General features: G+C 26.7%; 1 protein-coding gene across 1 annotated transcript in view; it reads left to right on the top strand.

Annotated features, from left to right (window-relative positions):
• Window positions 1-7,766: 7,766 nt before the first annotated feature.
• LOC123292844 overlaps window positions 7,767-18,595 on the top strand; it is a gene marked incomplete at its 3' end in the record, with an annotated part of 140,590 nt that continues 129,761 nt past the window's right edge. Inside the window, exon 1 of the mRNA XM_044873557.1 lies at window positions 7,767-7,838. The remainder of the gene's footprint in view (window positions 7,839-18,595) is intronic.

Here is an 18,595-nt window from a genome sequence, read left to right as displayed (position 1 = left end):
TTAGCCTAGTTGTTTATCTGATGATAATTTTCATATTCAACAATTCTTTTTAACCCCCGAACCAAAAAAAGGGGTGGAATAAGTTTGACTGCTATGTGTGCCTGTCTGCCTATCTGTGGCATCGTAGTGCCTAAACGGGTGAACCGATTTGGATTTTTTTGGTATCATTTGAAAGATAATTTAATGGGAAGTGTTTTTAGTTATGTTAGCTTAGCTTTAAGGGCGAGATTAGGGTTCTGTACCCAGAACAACTAAAAAATAGGCAATGATCCTCAAAATTGGTTCAGTTTGGAGAAGACCCTAAAGTAATTTAAAAGTAATTTATTGGAGAGTGTTCTTAGATGCGTTTTAAGTGCTAGTTTAGGGTTCCGTATTCGAAAAATTTCTCGGTGGTTTTTAAATTTTTTAAATTTGACTTGTTAACTTTAATACGTTTATATTAAATAAACTTTTAGAATACTGAGAATATGTGATATTTCTCGAAGGATTTTGAAAATAGTTAATCCATGTAATTTGTAACATCAATAACAATTTTTCCACAATAATTCAATAATTATGGTAATATATTATGTTAAACTTGTATGAAATAATATTAACATTGCTTTTTACTATGATTTAGCTTACTTACCGTATCTTTATACTATGTATATGAAATATACCAAGGTATATTAAGTTTAGTCCCAAGTTTGTAACGCTTAAAAATATTGATGCTATGAACAAAATTTTGGTATAGTTGTTCATAAAATCACCTAATTAGTCCATTTCCGCTTGTCTGTCTGTCTGTCGTCTGCCGTCTGTCTTCGAAATTACTCAAAAACGAAAAGAGATATCAAGCTGAAAATTTTATAGCGTGCTGAGGATGTAAAAAGTGAGGTCTAGTTCGTAAATATGCAACCTAGGTCAATTGTGTCTTGGGTCCGTAGGAAACATCTTGTAAACCGTTAGAGATAGAACAAAATTTAAAATATAAAAAATGTTCCTTATAAAACATTAAACAACTTTTGTTTTATTATATGGGTATATCAGTTATATGTGTGTGACATGTATGGATGTGTAATGTGACAGAGTAATCAACACTGTCTATACATGGTATTTCAACAATTAACTCAGTCAGTTGTTTGTTTTCACTTGTTACTTATCGTTTTTAAACACGAGGAAAATTTTCGTTCTGATAACTCATTATCCAGGGCAAATCTATCATCGCTCCTGTAATTTCGTATTAAATAAAGTGTCAGACTTCACACTACAAACAATCCGATGTCTATTTTTTTTTTTTTTGTTGTAATATTTAAATACAATAAAAAAATTTTAAAATACAATACATTTAAAAATAATAATAAGTAAAGTTTGCATTATTAAAAACGATTTTGGTGATATCAATTACAGTTCACTGATTATTTACAATTTGTTTCTATAACTTGCATCATATAACACGGCATCAGTTATATAACTTCTATTGTTCAAATTTAATATTTAAAATTCATTTGAGTTGGTCTTTTTTAAAACGTTTTAAATATATATACATATAGTTTTTTTATTTTATTTATTTAAATGTTTAATAAATGCTTTATAACTAATATGGTGTGATAAATCAACCACTTGATTTTTAACGCTTGCTATTTATTTTGATGCTACAAAAAACAGTTCAGGAAATAAATTGTTGAATTGATTTAATAAAAAAAATGAACAAATTTTTGTAAATTTTTAATATATTTATAAATGGTTATGTTTATAAATTTTAGGCTAGTTTCGTTATGTAAATTATAAAATTTTTGAAGAATATTTTCTTTAAAAATTGAGATTTTGACTCTGAAACTGTGGAAATCATTTGCAGAATGTTTGTATACGAAATTGAAAAAATACTTAAAATAATGATGACATTTCACAAAAAAAAAATTATTGCAATTTCTTACAATTTAAAATCGACAAAATCAAACAATTTTTTTTGTTTATGTGATGAAACTTAATATATAGGGTAATTTTGACCCAAAATTACAAAAAAAGTGTTCATCTAATGATTAGGCGAGTCATTTTTGAGATATCACCTAAAATCCTGTACAGAGATATTTCGAAAATTCGGATCTAACTGTCAATTGCACTGGATTTTTTTTGCGTCCTAATTAATCTAAATAATGAATAATCTTAATAGGTGCAAAAGTTTTTGTGTTTATTTTTTTAACGAAATGACCAAGAACCGTTTTCTTGGTACCCAAAAATTCGCCATAAATTAATGCTTGAACCGTTGTGTACCGTTTTCGAAACATATAGAAAAGTATCTATTCTTTTAATACTCAGTATACCTCCAGAATAATTACAGACGCTGAAAAAATTTTAATTTTAAAATCGCTTTTATTAGCTTTCAAAGTAATTTTCACCCACTTCGAAGCGTCAAATTGAATTGGCACACTTATCATGGAGTGATGACCGATGTTCTATCAGATTATTCTCATCAGAATATTCAGGATTAACGATTTTATTTATAATATAAATAATTCGTATAATTCTGGTGGAAGCGCAGATAACATTCCATAATATTAACATAATAAATAATAGTTTAAAAAAACCCATTTTGTAATTAGCTGAACTAAAAAGTAGAAAATAATTTCTATACGTTTAAAAACATGAGTGATTCAGAAAACCATTTTATCGTCAAAGCGTAGGGTGCTTTTTAAGATATTTTATGATAACCTTACCTTTATATATTTTTTTACTTTGATGACTCTAATGATTTTTTTCTTAATGACTCTACTTTTCCAACTTTTTATTTCAGCTAGTTACAAAATTTATAAATACAGAATACTTTTATTAATCTTATATTAATTTCAATTTTATTGAATTCCTTAGAAGAGCCATTTGATGATTTAACTTAATATATATAATTAGCTTTGAAATAATTTAGCAAATAAATTTACAATTTTCAAAATTATTAATTGTACGTTACCATCATGATTTATGCATTTCGGTAATACCAAGCGACGACTTAAAACTATAATTTTAGGGCTGAAGTACAAAGTACGAATATTTTGTAATGGTTTGAGGTGTAAATAAGGTCAAATCATTTTACTATAGACGTTATTTTGGTAAATGGAACCCTGATGAGACGTTTTACCAAAATGTATTGTTCAAATTTCTTTTTAGTACTACACAGACTAATTTCAAAAAGGGTATTAATTTTACTTGTTCAAAAAGAAACCATGAACTATATATATTTTTGATATTTGCAAAAAAATTATTGAATTTTGCAAATTCATTTCATATAATACAATTAATTACTTCAAGCTTGTTTGTTCTAGTTTATAATAATTTTGAACTGGATTACGAACCATTTTTTACCATTTTGCTTCAGAAATATGTCCACAACAAAATTCGTGATTCATTACAACAGAACCATTTTCTGTTGATATAACTTTCAGCTATTGAATTTTCATCTTTCCCGTTACAATCTCACTTTTATTAACAATATTTGAAAACATGTTATGAAACAAAAGTCTTTGGCTTGGTGGAGGTGTCAGGAAAATATTTAACAATAAGTGAAAGAGCTTCTTCCTGAACTGAACTCTCAGTCTGGATTTTATTGAAATTTTATAACAATTTACGAGTTTCACAGTATTTTTTGAAAGCTAAGCTGAATTGGATATATTATATTGTAAGAGTCGTAGTAATATAACAATGTTTTTTTAAAAACAGAACTGTATAAAAGCATCACAGATGCCATAGATTTGGTAAGCAGCGAAGTTATTCTGCTATGTATTAAACGACCTTCATCACATAGTTTACTGAGTTTTCAAAAAGTGGTCGATACTCCCCCTCTTTCATATTTACAACGAAACCAAATTTTGAACTAAAATAATCAATCTGAGTCAAATGCATGAGCCAATAATTTGATTCAATAAAAGTCAATTTATGCTTATAACTGCAAAAAGATTGAAAAAATGACAATTCTACCCTCTGATTAGTTGAAAATAATTTAAGTTAAAAAAGATGATTAAGAAGTGAGTAATGAAGAGAAAAATCATTTTATCGTAAAAAAGCATGAGGTGCCAAATTTCAATTATTGTAAATATTTTATCGTCAGATATTGGTAAAAGTAAAGTCATTATAAAATATCTTAAAAATCACCTCACGCTTTTTTACGTTAAAATGCTTCTTTTCTTAATCACTCTATCTTTTTAACTTTTTTTTATTATTTTCTAATTTTTAGTTCAGCTGGTTAAAAAGCGTGTTTTTTTAGTTTTTTAAAACTATTATTTATGTTTTGTTTTTTATTTAAGCGAGCTACAAAATTGTTTTTTAATTTTTTAAACTATTATTTATAACTATTATGGAATGTTATCTGCACTTCCACCATCAAAGATTGTTTAGTTAATCGTTAATCCTGAAGATTCTGATCAGGATAATTGGACAAACTAATTAAATCATTATATTGTCATTGGTTCTTGATAAGTGTGCGAAGTTTCAATTTAATCCGAAGTTCTTAAGTGGATAAAAATCACGTTCAAAGATTTCATTACATAGGTACGAGTACATAGATACATACCAAGCTAATAAAAACGTCATAAAAAAATTTCTAACCAACGTCTTCTTCAATGCAACTTTCTAATTTCAACTTTCGTTACATAGATACATACATACATAAATACTGAGCTAATAAAAGCGTGTTTTGAATGAAAATTTTTTAATTTCAACTTTTTCTCGATTACCGAAAGAAGGAAGTTTAAAAATTAGGATACTTTTTATATACTTGGATTATATAGTATATATTTCCAAGAAAACAAGTGCAAATTATCATAAAATCACCCAAGAAATCTATAATTTTCTCCCCACATTTACATTGTTACACCTTATATTTTTTCATATTTTATAATCGCGTTGTAAAATATAATAATATGCCAAAAATAATTAATTTAATATCAGCCAATTGAATAATATTAAATATAAATAGCACTTAACTCTATTCAACTAGTTATAAAGTATAGACGGCTAATGGATATATATGTATATGTGTGTATACAGTATATTTGACCGCGACTTCAAATCTCCTCAAGAAATCAGTCTCTCCCTTAGTACAAAAACAGTGTGAACTCTTTTGAATACAAAAAAAAAATTAAATGTTATACCTATTATATAGGTTTTATACATATAATGTGCAATACTCTACCAATGCAATTTATGAAATGCAGTTCGATTTTATATTTCTATAACTTATATTGAAAAGAGATAGTATATTGAATTATGTAATATATTGTATAGTTTTGGTCTTTATTCTATAGATGCTATTAATTCTAATAGTATTTTTAGAATATACCTTTATAAGTAGAAATTATAGTTGCGACCATTTAGTATGGAACTCTATAATTAATATTATATGTAAGTAATGATTTTGTGATAAAGAAATCGACTAAAGTTAGTCGGTATTAAGAAAGCGTGAGTTTCTTTATTAAAAAAAACCAGCCGATACTCGATCGTTTACTAATCAGATTTAGCAACAAACGTCACAACATAATATAACTTTGTAGGCAATTTGCAATGCACAATCTATAGCTATTCGTTCGGAGTGTTTGTAAATAAGCAAGCTAAAAAGGAGAAAGAAAAATGACTAAAGAGAAAAGGAGACAAGAAAAATGACTAAAGACCAAATAAATTGTACTCCTAAATTGTTTTTACAGTTCGAAAAATGAAAAAAAAAAATTAGGGATGCCACGCTATTGATGTGTGCCAATGATAAATATTTGCTGGCTTATTAACAGACACATCGAACGTAACTATACGTTGTGCATTACAACAGCTGAAAGCTGATGGATGGAAAGCGATAGGATTTTTAATATTAGGACTTTTTTAAGACTTCAATAAATATTCCTGTCGGGGTTCCCATAAAATGGTGCCCCATGACTTACTCCAGTTTTGTGTCCTTAATTTGCAATTTTTCCCCGCTTATCTTAACACTTGCCCTTTTGTCAATGACAAGCCTTCCTTCATAGTGTTGCCTAATATATACCAGATTTTAAGACTGATTATAAGCTTTCAAAGAAATCAAATTGCATCAAAATCCATCCAGTAGTTTTTGCGTAGTACTCGAACTAACAGACAAATTGACGTGACTTTTACCATACTTCTTATATAATAAATAAAATAAGATTTTAGTATAGATAGTAATTATTATAACTTTTCCAACTTGCTATATTGACTTTTACTTAGCATTAATCTGAAGGAAAAGGACCGTAACTACCAATTTTGAATTCATGTGGTCACAAGCCTAACTGAAGCTTGTAATTCATATTAAAGTTAGTACTAATTAAAACGCATATATCCAGCTAGTCAAAAGTGAGTATGTATCTCGCTGATCGGGTTTTGGTAAAGCTCTGTCTGAAATGGTTACTTCGAATACTATAGACATCTCAAAACGATGATAAATAAATATATCATAACATATTTATTGCTATTTAAGAGATGAATACAATAATTTCCAACGAAGAAATTGATACAAGAATCAAGAAAACAGAGTTTAAAATCAAAGGAAATCAGAAAATCCTATATATAAATTATTCTGTTTGTAAAGGAGAGTGCTGGGACTAACTCAGGTAAAAATAACCACTTTTCGAAAAGTCTTAATTTAGCTGAATTACACGTAAAACGCTATTTCCTGTTTAATTACTTTTGAATTCGTGTTTTCTTCTTTCGGAAAGCCGCCATTTATCCTAGTTTTCGAAAATTTTGAAAATTTATCGACGTATTCTCTAAAAAACTTTTTTTTGATTGTGTTTTTTAATTTTTTAATTTTACATAAGTCTCACTAGTTGAAGCTACTAACAAATTTTGATCTCTTTATAGTTTTGGAGAAAGAATTTATTGAAGAAAATAATCCCATTATTTTTTATAGTTTTAAATGTTTAGGAAAAAATGTTTCAAACACAAGTTGTTTTTTTTGTTGTTAAGGATCAGTTTTATTAGACCTATCTAGCTTATTTACGAACTCACACTCATTATTTTCGTCCTGAGCTTTAACAATTTCAGCTTGGGAAATCTTTTCATTTTGAGTTATCTTGTTGACGGATAAACGGAAATGGACTTATAAGTTGATTGTATGAACATCTATACCAAAATTTTGTACGTTCGTCAATATTTCTAAGCGTTACAAATTTGAGTCCAAAATTGGTATACCTTGATGTATATTTCATATATAGGGTATAACAGGATTTTTTTTTTGGATATACAAATACAATTGTGTGTGTTTGACAACATGCGTATTTGACAGTTCTAAGCTAATGTATACAATATAAAGGTCCACGTTGTATGCATCTAACTATAAATGAAGAGGGGGTAATAATTTAATATTACATATACCTGAATATATAGAAACCCTAAGGTAGGGTGGTGATCCGCCAGGTAAGAGGGCCTCCTACGGATCAACTTATGGCAGTACAACGTCTGATGTGATATGTAAAAGAACTTGTACTACCAGCCATCAAAAATAAGTTTGTCTGCCACACTAAAAAAAAAATACTCCTTATGTAAATAGCGCCAAACATTTTATTATACATTTTTTTTCTTCTATTTTAAAATTTTATAACTGTCAATGTTGTGTGTAATATAATGACAAAATAGTGAAAATTCAGTGTTGACATTATTCAATTTTCATTTTGTGAAATTTTCTTTGGTGCGTTCAAAGTGAAAATTAGTGTGTTTTTTGGACATTTGTAAACATTATCACAATATGGATATTTTTAGCACAGATTATTGGATTAAATATCAAAAGTGTTTATTGATTTTAAATTGGAAACTTTTCTAAGAAAACCACATGTTGCTTCAATAATTTTCATTCATTCGATATATATAGACAGGTAATAATGTTTAGAACTTGCGTAAAATTTTCTTTTTGGTTTTTGAAGTGTTATGAAAGATTTGGTAATTTTGATGTGTTCTTTAAAGTACATAGCTTTACTTTAAAAAGTTTTCGTCTTTATTTTTAAATACAAAATTTTGTTTATAAATAACTTGTTTTTTGTTTATAAACTTTAAAGATTGATGATGGTCTAAAATTTTTGTTACCTATTTAGAATTCAAGGTTATTTAACAACAAACACTTCAAAAAACTATTTACTGTTTTTGACTAATACATAACTTTCATAATGAATTGGACTTTTTTTGTAATAATAGCTGATTGAAAAAGCTCTTTGATCGATATATAGCCAAAGCTCTAAATCCTAATGAATAATCAGTATACTTTCTAGAGATTATTGGGGTTAAAGATAAAAATGTTTTTGTCTTTTTAGTTTGAAACTCTATGTATATGAATTACAGGTGAAAAATTTTCTTATTTTTAAAAAATCGTTTCCGGGCTATTATTTCGGGAACAGAGAATAGTCTTTTAATAGTAAGGCATTTATTTGGTCCAGGGACGATTCACAATCTTTTGCGGTGAAGATGATTTGTGTCCGGGTGGTTTCTTTGAGAATGTCAAAAATTATTTTTGAAGTCCAGCCTAGTCTCTATTTGTAGTCATAATACCTGTATGTACTTTAGATTTGTGTCAGTTTTTAATTTCAAATAATATTCAAATAAAACGTTTCGAAATATCTATTACTAGAGTGATAGATACCCACCCGCTTCGATGGGTTTAAAAGTAAAGATTGCTCTCGCTTATCCTCTTTCTATAACACTCGAAATAATGGTAAGAATTGTTTTACACAGGTAAAATATATGTAAGGTTTTCTATTTTTTTAAATGTATAATACTCGTAATTGTTCATTGAGTATCAGAAAAGATGACCGTGAAATATTTTATATTGACTATTTTTACAGAAATCTTTAATTTATGATAAAGTCAAATGACTATTTTTACAGAAATCTGTAATTTATGGTAATGTCAAATTAAATTAATTTTTAAATTTTTTATTTTTTTATTAATATATGTTTATAAATTATATCTCATGTGTTATTCTTAAGTATGAGCTATATTGCTGTACAGTTTCATCAAAAACTATTCGCTAGTTTTAGCGTAAAAGCGCAACAAGCAAACTAACAAACAAACAAACAAACATGCTTACTTTTACATTGATAATATCTATTATTTCTTTTTCAGTTTCTAATAATTTATTTGTATATATATTATTACCTGAAGAAGAAATAATTTCGAAACGTGTTTCTAAATAATAGTTATTTTGTTCCAATCAGGCTTATTTAAATATAATCTACACTATATATTTATATTATTGATAATATTTTCGAAAGAATTAAAAACTATGAAATAATTAGATTTCATTCCTTGGATAATCAATGACATTTCATTCGTATTTCTCGATCTTGGGTGATGCATCTAAATGTTAAAAATAATTTTAAACATTATTATGTAAGCTAAAAGAAAAATATAGAAACACTTGCCTAAAAAACATAAATATTTATAAATATATCCCTTTTATTAGACTGTTAATTAAATAAATACCAAAAAATTATATTAATTAATTAATAATTAAACGATAAAAACTACCATAACGTTTTTTTGTCATTACTGTTTGGTGTGAAAAACAAAGACACGTGTATATATCTATGTGCCTACTGCACATTTGTATAAAAATAATTGTTAAACATTATTAGAGGTTTAATAGGTGAAGTTTTTTTTTTACTTCCATGTACAAAATGGGTCCTTTGACACAAATTTCTCCCACGTTGGCTGTCACTAGACCCAACCAACTCATTATCAAACAGGGGAAAATCGAAATAGTTATCGTTTATCGATGTATATGAAAATTTGACATGTTATCTGAAATGTGATCAGTTAAGTTCTATTTTTCTTTATCAACCGTTTTGAAATATCGCATAGCAAAATTTGGAAACGATTCTAAGCAGAATGTACAAGAGATAAAAAATGATAAAAAATTTTAGGTAGGTCAGGCGAAATATATTGTTGTATTGCCTAAAAAAATGTTATTGGCTAGATTATAAGTGAACTTTAACGTTTCTTTTGATGTTAAAACTCAATTGATTAGTTTCTTAATACAATATTTCTAGGATGAAAAACATTCAACTTATATCCTACGGCATTCAAAATCATCAAACGTCTATTTAGGGCCAATGTTTTGAAGTCTTCATTTTGATAAGTATATAAATCATGATTTTTCTTTAGCGGAAGAGATGATCGATTTTTTGACTACGCGAATTTTTCGCTATTTCTCAAGTCCAAGTGATCGCCAACTTGAATATTTGTACAACTTTATTTTGCATATTTTAAAAGTGTTTTCAAAATATAAAATTTTAAATCGTTTATTGCTCAGTATTTTAAAATTCTTCAAAATTTGAAATGACTATCCCTTGAATATTAATAATAATTAAGGTTTCTTATTTTTATATGTAAACTTTGAAAAGCCTATCAGTAGAGAATATTCATGTATTTTTTTAATATTTTTAATTCATTGCTAACACCGTTATAACATAGTAAAAGATATAAATACTGCTTAAAAGTGTAAAAAAAATATTTAAAATACAATATAATTTTGAGATATCTAAACGCAGTATTTTTACTATTTACAACACAGAATTTACACTCGTTATCATTAAGTTTTCTAATAAAAAGCCGTAGATTAATAGAATTAAATGTAATACTTGGTAATATTATACAAAATGTAAGTAATTATTGTCATTCAGTATGTCAACAAATTTGACAAGCCAGTACTATGACGTCACGTCCGTTTAAAAATTGGAATTTCCCGTTTTAGAAATTTTGAATTTTTCTCATTGAATTTGTACTTTTATTAATTAATTTTAAGTAATTAATTACTAAAATAATGATTTAGTTGAATTGTCCAGTCAATAAAGTTACGGGAAAAAAATATTTGAACCAAATTTAAATTTCATGAATATTCCCTATTTCTATACAATATCTATGTTTAAAAATGGCTTGTATACAGAGGTAATGTGATTGTTCAAATTAGATTTTTATGAAATTATTTTAACACATTTAAAATTGAAACAAATAACAATAATATATATATATATACACCTGTTTCCCATACAATTTTATATATGTTTATACACATTAATTGTTTTAAAATATGGTCCTTACGTATATATTCGGGAGAAATAAAAACGTTTTTTTCACTATGAAACACGTGTTATACCAATATGTGTTAATGCTAGGTTTTTTTAGTTGCTTTTTAGGTAAAATATAAATAAATTATTGATAGGTTTTTAGTCATAATATAATGATAGCATTTCCGATAGTAATTAATTCCCATCATTTTTCATAAAAATTTTTAATAAAATTCTCACAAATTGCAATCGTTATTCGTTAGTTTTTAAATAAATATATTGGAAAATTTTGTTACAATGTATATTTTTATAGAAAAATAGTGGCAGACATCGCTGACTTGCAGTGTGACTGTAATTTGAAATCAAACGTTTGAGAAATTCCCGAAAACTGTTGTAAAACAAAGTAAAAACTAAAAAAAAATTACTACCGTTTGCCAAATAACTTCAATAACGACCACACAAGCGTTACACAATATTGGCAGTCATTTCCCTCTTCCCCTACTATTGTCTTTTCTCACCATACTTCAACCCTATCCCCTCGGAAAACGCCATAAAATTTTGTGGGCCACTATTTTTTCTGATTTATAAAAAATGGATCATTTGTCTTATCATTGCTTCCAGACGGTTCGGGTCCACTTTTTTCCAAAGATTTCTACACCCCTCTATGTCTCGAAAGTGACCGATCTGCCATATATATGTCCTATGAGAGGAAATACTCCACATCGACTCAGGAGCTTATTTATTACGCGGCAGAAAGTTAGGATTGATGACTTTTTTATGTGCCATATCCTAGAATATAAAGTGTGGTAAAATTTCAAAGTTCTGCCTAAATTTCGAAGATTGGGTTAGTTGTGATATATTGAACTGATATGCTTGAAAATGCTCAGCAGCCTTTGGAAAGTTATTAGCTTTTTGTTAGTTCAGGAAAGAACGAGACTAAAAGTTCACGAGACCATAATAAAACTAAAATAATTTTCGTTTTCGTTCGATTACTCGTTTCTTCTTGAAAACATTATTAAAATATCTCAAAATAGTGGCACTGAAATTTAATGGTAGTTGATTTGTTTTATATTGCATGTGATAAAGAATTTTCATCAAAACTCATACCTCATGTGAAGACGTTAAATTTTAATAAATTTTAATGATATGTATGAATATATAGAAAAAATTCTTCAAAAAATGTATGTATACAGAGACATTTATATCAAACTTTAGACATGGTCCCAATTATACGAAAGAAGTAAATATTATATAAAATTAATAATTTATATTCCAAGGGCAATATTAGAATATTCAAAATTTAAAAAATTCTACCCTCTAAATTTTTAAATAACTTAAATTTTTGTATGAACTAAAAAAATATATAATAACTGTTGAATATTTGAAAGTTTGGGTTTTAAGTAAAAAAGAATCATTTCTTGAGATTAAATTAAGGCATATTTTTATTTCAGATTTTGTTCACAGATAAAAATTATAATATTATACAAAATCATAATTTAAGCAATTAATTTTAACCAATCCGTGACGATGAAATTGTTATTAATTTAAATATTCCCACAATTTACACGAATATTTACCTAAATAAACGGATTGTTTAGAAATCATTACCCTTGAAATGGAAGTGCTTATTTAAAATTAATCGAATATCTAAGCTAAAATAATTTATATATTAATTTAACGAATATTATTTTTAATTAATTAAGAAATTATGAATTAAGTGATCTTAAAAAAAATTTGCATTTTGTATTTATAAAGATTTTATTTCCGTTTACAAAGTTTTGTTTTTAATACTGTTTTGTTAGCTTGATTTGTAACTTTTTATGTCCTCCTCCTCACTTTCGCAAAGTAGCGCAAAATCGAGGGAAGCACGAGAATGTCATACTTGTGGTGTCTTGTTTGTCATCGTCTCTCTTTGTCCAACTTGGGAAATAAATGGTTTTTTGAACTCGTTCCAAAGACAACATCTCAACATTCTCGTGATTGCTTGTGTAGTTCGAGGTGTTGTTTCTTGTATTACTCATTCTTATTCAAAAGTTCTTGTACCTAATAACCTTAACTTTTATAAACTGGATTATCTACAATTTTAGACGAAGCTTAAAGTAAAAACTACGTAGAGTAAACAAACTCTGAAGTGGGCGCTACTTATTTAAGAATTTAAGAATATAAGTTTTGGTATTGAAATTTGACACGATAATCTTTAATGAATATTCAAATATTGTTTTAATAAAATAAATAACGTACTAAACACTTTTTTTCTGTGAGTTTACTGTTTATACAGAGTGGTCTTCAAAAAAACTGAACTTTAAATTTAAGGTCTAAAATTACGTAAAAAGATTCCTTTATAACTTTTCAGATAAATTAATACAAACTAAGCTGAGATCTAAGCATGTTAAAAATTCAAACCCTTTTCTGGAAATTTTAGATTTCCAGAGATTTAATTAAAGATTTGAGACTCAAATTTGCATGCAATTAGGCTTTGAATACGACTCGATAAATTTCATTTTATGATTAGATTTTTTATGTATTAGATCCAAAATTGCCTTTTTCTACTATTCCACACATTTTTTCTTTAAGGTAAAGTGCCCGTTAAGATCAGATTCGTAAAAATATGCGTATATTTCTATTAGTAAACGTGTTATTGTACTTTATATTCAGACATTGTATGTATTCATATACAAATTACACACACAGCTGCATATTTACAAATTGTTTTATTTTTGAACAAAATATGTAGAAAAGTTTTTAAGATATGATTGACGCAAGAATAGTGAACGGACTTTTATGCTTAGAATTTGTCTCTATCACTGCATTAACCTAGAGCGGTCTTTAGGTAGGTACTCTCTGTATAAAACGTAAAATTACCTACCATAACAAAAAAAAGTTCAAGTTTGCATGCGTTAGATATAAACAGTATTTTACATATTATATATGTAATATATACTTTGAATTTGTGCATTTTTGACATTATAATTACTAATTAACATTACTATGTTCACATAAACATGTGAGTTTAACTACTAACAAACAGCATATGAAACACGCAATTTAAAATGCGTGCAGTGTGTGCGTAAGTAACCTTTGTAAGTTTGTTTGTTAGTTATCTAAACTTTAATGCTATATGGTCAAGTAAACTTTATTTTCTAAGACAAATTATGTATATCAAATTAACGAGGGCGTTTTTTTGAATTGAATCGAGTGGAAACAATTATTATTAAATTTTTTAAACAAAAATAAAGTTATTCATCTTTAAAGCTAACTTCAAAGATTAAATTTTTCTCCAAGGAAAAGCATTTATACGGAAATTATTGATAGAAGTATTATTTTATTTTATTCTTTTTAACACACTTTTATTAGCTTATGTAAGTATAAATTTACAAAAATTTCCACTCTCATTAAGGACCGATGGCCTTAATTAAGGACCAAGTGAATAGTTTTTTTTCTACTTTGCAAAGAGTGCACAATCTTTAACTTAATAAAACTTATAAAAAAAAATATTATAGTTTAAAATAACACGCTTTATTACACTAAAAAGTAGATAATAATTTTAATTGTAATGTAAAATTCAAAGCGTGGGGTGGTTAAAATTCAATGTTCTCCATGATTTTAATTTTACATTACAATTAAAATTATTATCCGCTTTTTAGTGTAATAAAGAATGTTTGTCTAGTTTTCTTTAAATTATAATTTTTTTATTGAAATCCATTTTAAAGTCGCTTTTTTAGAAATTTTTCGTGTGTTTACATGTTGATACCACTAACACAATGTCATATGATAGATGGATTTTCTAGAATTGGGATCCTTTTTTTTTTAATTGGATGACTTAACACTACTGCCTTGCGTTTCTACCATCTCAAGTGCTTCGTAAAACTCTTCTTCAAATATGTAACAACTACTAATCTAAAGCTAATGATATTTATGAACCCTTTCAAAAGCTTTACTTATTAAAACAATAATAAGGATAAAAAGGAAATTTGAAGGTTGTAGGGGGATGATTAAGGAGCAGATTCTGAGCAAAATATTTATCATTGAATTTTTATAGGCAGATATCGATAGTCATAAGACCGAACTTTATAAAAGTCTAATATCTAATTTGTCTTACATACATCAATTTTCAAACTGTAAAATATCATTTGAAATAATTTGAATTTCATTTGGCATAATATACGATTTAGTTAATTAATTCAACTGGGGAGTTTTTGCCGAAAATCTCTACAAACTACATCTATTTTTTTATTTATAATTTACCCACGAGATAAATTAGATATATTTTTATCTCATCGTAAAATATAATCAAATTCATCTTTTAATAAATTTAAAAAAAAAAGAAGTTAAAATTTATGACTTATTTAAAAATACATATACAATCATGGTACAAATTATTGGAACCATTACTAAAATACCATGAATATTAAATGTACACTTAATACAATAGAAATGAACAGCCTTAATAACAATTTGACTATATCATAAATTATATTCCAACCAAAATACAATACACTCGACTGTTTTGATACCGCGATACTATTTTTTTTTAAAAGTAGGGGTTGTTATTTAGCTTTGCTAGACTAGCCGTGGTATTTCTTTCGCGTTAACCATAACCAAAAATATACTTGATTTTATGTGATCTATTATACTATTATTTATCTATAAAAACTCCTAGAAAAGTTGTTTTCAAATAGAGAAAACTGGTTAGTAAGTAACAGAATTCAATAAACCCTATTTTTTTTGCTAAGTTAGAAATAGTTAGTTTACGAAAGATGTATGTACGTTAGCCTTTTGATACATGAAAAAAATAATTATTATATTTACTTTGAACTACGAAAAATTAGGGACAACTTATTATTTAATTATTAAATAAATATTAGTTAAGATGGTTTAACGGTCATAAAGTTTTTTAATATGATACAATTATAATACAACACCCCTAAATTATGACTTGTAAAAAACATATTTTACAAAATATTTATATGTATTAAAATCAAAGTCAACTTTATTGTATATCGAAAACTAGATTTCAATATGAATTGTTACAAAATGCAAAAGAATTACTGCCATCTATAGCAAAATATTTTTTGCTGTCTCATAGCTCATTTAAAATAGAGTTATCCTTTAAAGTTTCTTACAAAATTAAAATAATTGTTCTCGTCGATTAACGCAGCTAAGTTAATTAAATACTTCATATATAGGTTTTATGAAAAATCATCAACTATTAACATTTAACATTTTAAAACATATAAGAATTTTTGTTGACTTCGAGTTGAGACTTAGTTATTGAAATAAATACTCCGATACTCGAAATGAAATGTTGTTATACCATGTATATGAAATATACCAAGGTATACTAAGCTTAGTCCCAAGTTTTTAACTCTTAAAAATATTGATACTATGGACAAAATTTTGGTATAGGTGTTCATAAAACCACGTAATTAATCAATTTCCGTTTGTCTGTCTGTCTGTCTGTCGTCTGTCTGTCAGTCTATCGTCACATTTACTCAAAATGAAAAGAGATATCAAGCTGGAATTTTTATAGTGTACTGAGGACGTAAAAGTGAGGTCGAGTTCGTAAATGAACAACATAAGTCAATGGGGTCTTGGGTTCGTAGTACCCATCTTGTAAACCGTTATAGATAGAACAAATGTTTAAATGTAAAAAATGTTCCTTATAAAAAAATAAACAACTTTTGTTTGAAACATTTTTTCGTAAACATCACTGTTTACTCGTGATAGTGCAAATTAGGCTCAAATTGTATAGTATGTATTATATAGGAATATATGTGTGATGTGTATGTATGTGTGATTTGGCAGAGTAATCAACAATGTCTATACATGGTATTTCAACAATTAACCCAGACAATTGTTTGTTTTCACTTGTTTAATTATATTTTTTAAATAGAAATTCTTAATAAACAATTTCATTTCGAGTGTCGTGGTATTTATTTCAATAATCATTTTTAAAGCATTTTTCTTAATATGATTCCACTATCAAAATTCAAAATGGCAGCTATCTTTTATGGAACCTGTGGGGAGGAATTTAAGTGAAGAATCCGGGATATATAAGATAAAGCAATGTGGAATACCTTGATGGATAATTTGTTAGGCCTTCACAATACAGTACCTATTTTTAATTAATAAGACAGTTTACACACAATGAAGGGAAATTAAATTGAAGCAAATATATAGCAAATATTTTAAATTTATGAAATATTTGAAAATATGCTTTCAAACATATTAACCCGTTTAGTATGTGTATGAAAGATAGCTTGTATATGATCCGTGGACACAAGCTTATCTAGGAGTTTAAAATCAGCCATAAGGCAGCAGTATGCAAGAAAACCACCTTAAAATTTTCGGTAATTTTTGTCTAAGAGTCTTAGAGTGTCTTGATGAAAATTTCTTTTAATTTCATTTTTAAGGCTGATAGGACATTAAAGCAATGTATGATAAAATCTGTTTTTTTGATATATTATTAATTGCATATACATGCGTATAAAATAATTTTTTGAAAAAAATCTGACGAAGTTCATGTAATTAATATAATTAAAAATGGGAATTTAAACAGGTTGTGAATAGCAAATGTGGAATGAACGAAACATTTTCGTTAGTGCGGCTCCACCTTCTCTAGATTAAAAAGGAGAAAACTTCCACTTTTATAAATTAAATCTCGTATGCTACGTTAAAGTTTAATCAAAATTAGTCTAGCGAAGAGTTTTATAAATATCTGAATAAAAAAGATAAATAATTCACCTTCTCTCTTACGTACTTTAAAACTAGATTTTTTCTCTATGAAATTTAACATAATAGGTTTGCCCTTTTTTGTACTATTATTTGATTCAGAATTGTCACTATTTACCAGTGATGTGAGATGCTATTTAATTTTAAAAAATTAATTTACAAATTAAAATCTTAAATAATATTTTAATTTCTGTTAAAAAGATAAGTTTAACAATTCTGAATCCTATTCGCACCTTGCGTGAGTTTTATTGGAGGCGTTTCCATGGTAACGATACACTACTTTAATTATAGAATTGTATGGATGCATATATAATTGTATGGATTGCATTTATGACTTACATTGAAAATTTTATATTATTGTCTCACAAATTTAAATAAATAATTTATGATATTTTACATTTGAAAAATAATATTTGTGCAATTTGATTTCTTATTTTCACAATTTTTATGCATTAAGTTTAATTAATTAGTGTTTTTCAATCATTTTAATTTGACATTTTTTATAACATTAACATGTAATGAATTGCAAATTAGTCATAACAGTCTCCTTTATCGCCAAAATTTTTCACTGAAATCGCTGGCATCTTTTTTATTGTCCTTACCATGAGTATGCACACAACGAATAGAAATTAAATTAAAAATATAATCTTCGTTTTGATCAGTGCTTTGCATACCATACAAATTTATGATTTAAAAAAAAATTATTTCCTAAAAAAAAGAAAAATAAACTTTCAAAATGTCATATAAACAAAAATAAAAATTTAAACCGTTAATAAAATAATTAATTCAACAAAATGCTTTGGTCCATGTTACAGGACCAAAGTCAATAGATTTAAATAATA

This window comes from Chrysoperla carnea, chromosome 2 (genome assembly GCF_905475395.1).
Source record: "Chrysoperla carnea chromosome 2, inChrCarn1.1, whole genome shotgun sequence".
NCBI lineage: Eukaryota > Metazoa > Arthropoda > Insecta > Neuroptera > Chrysopidae > Chrysoperla > Chrysoperla carnea.
The sequence above is the reverse complement of the archived record's forward strand: the minus strand, read 5'-3'. Positions and strand labels throughout refer to the sequence as shown.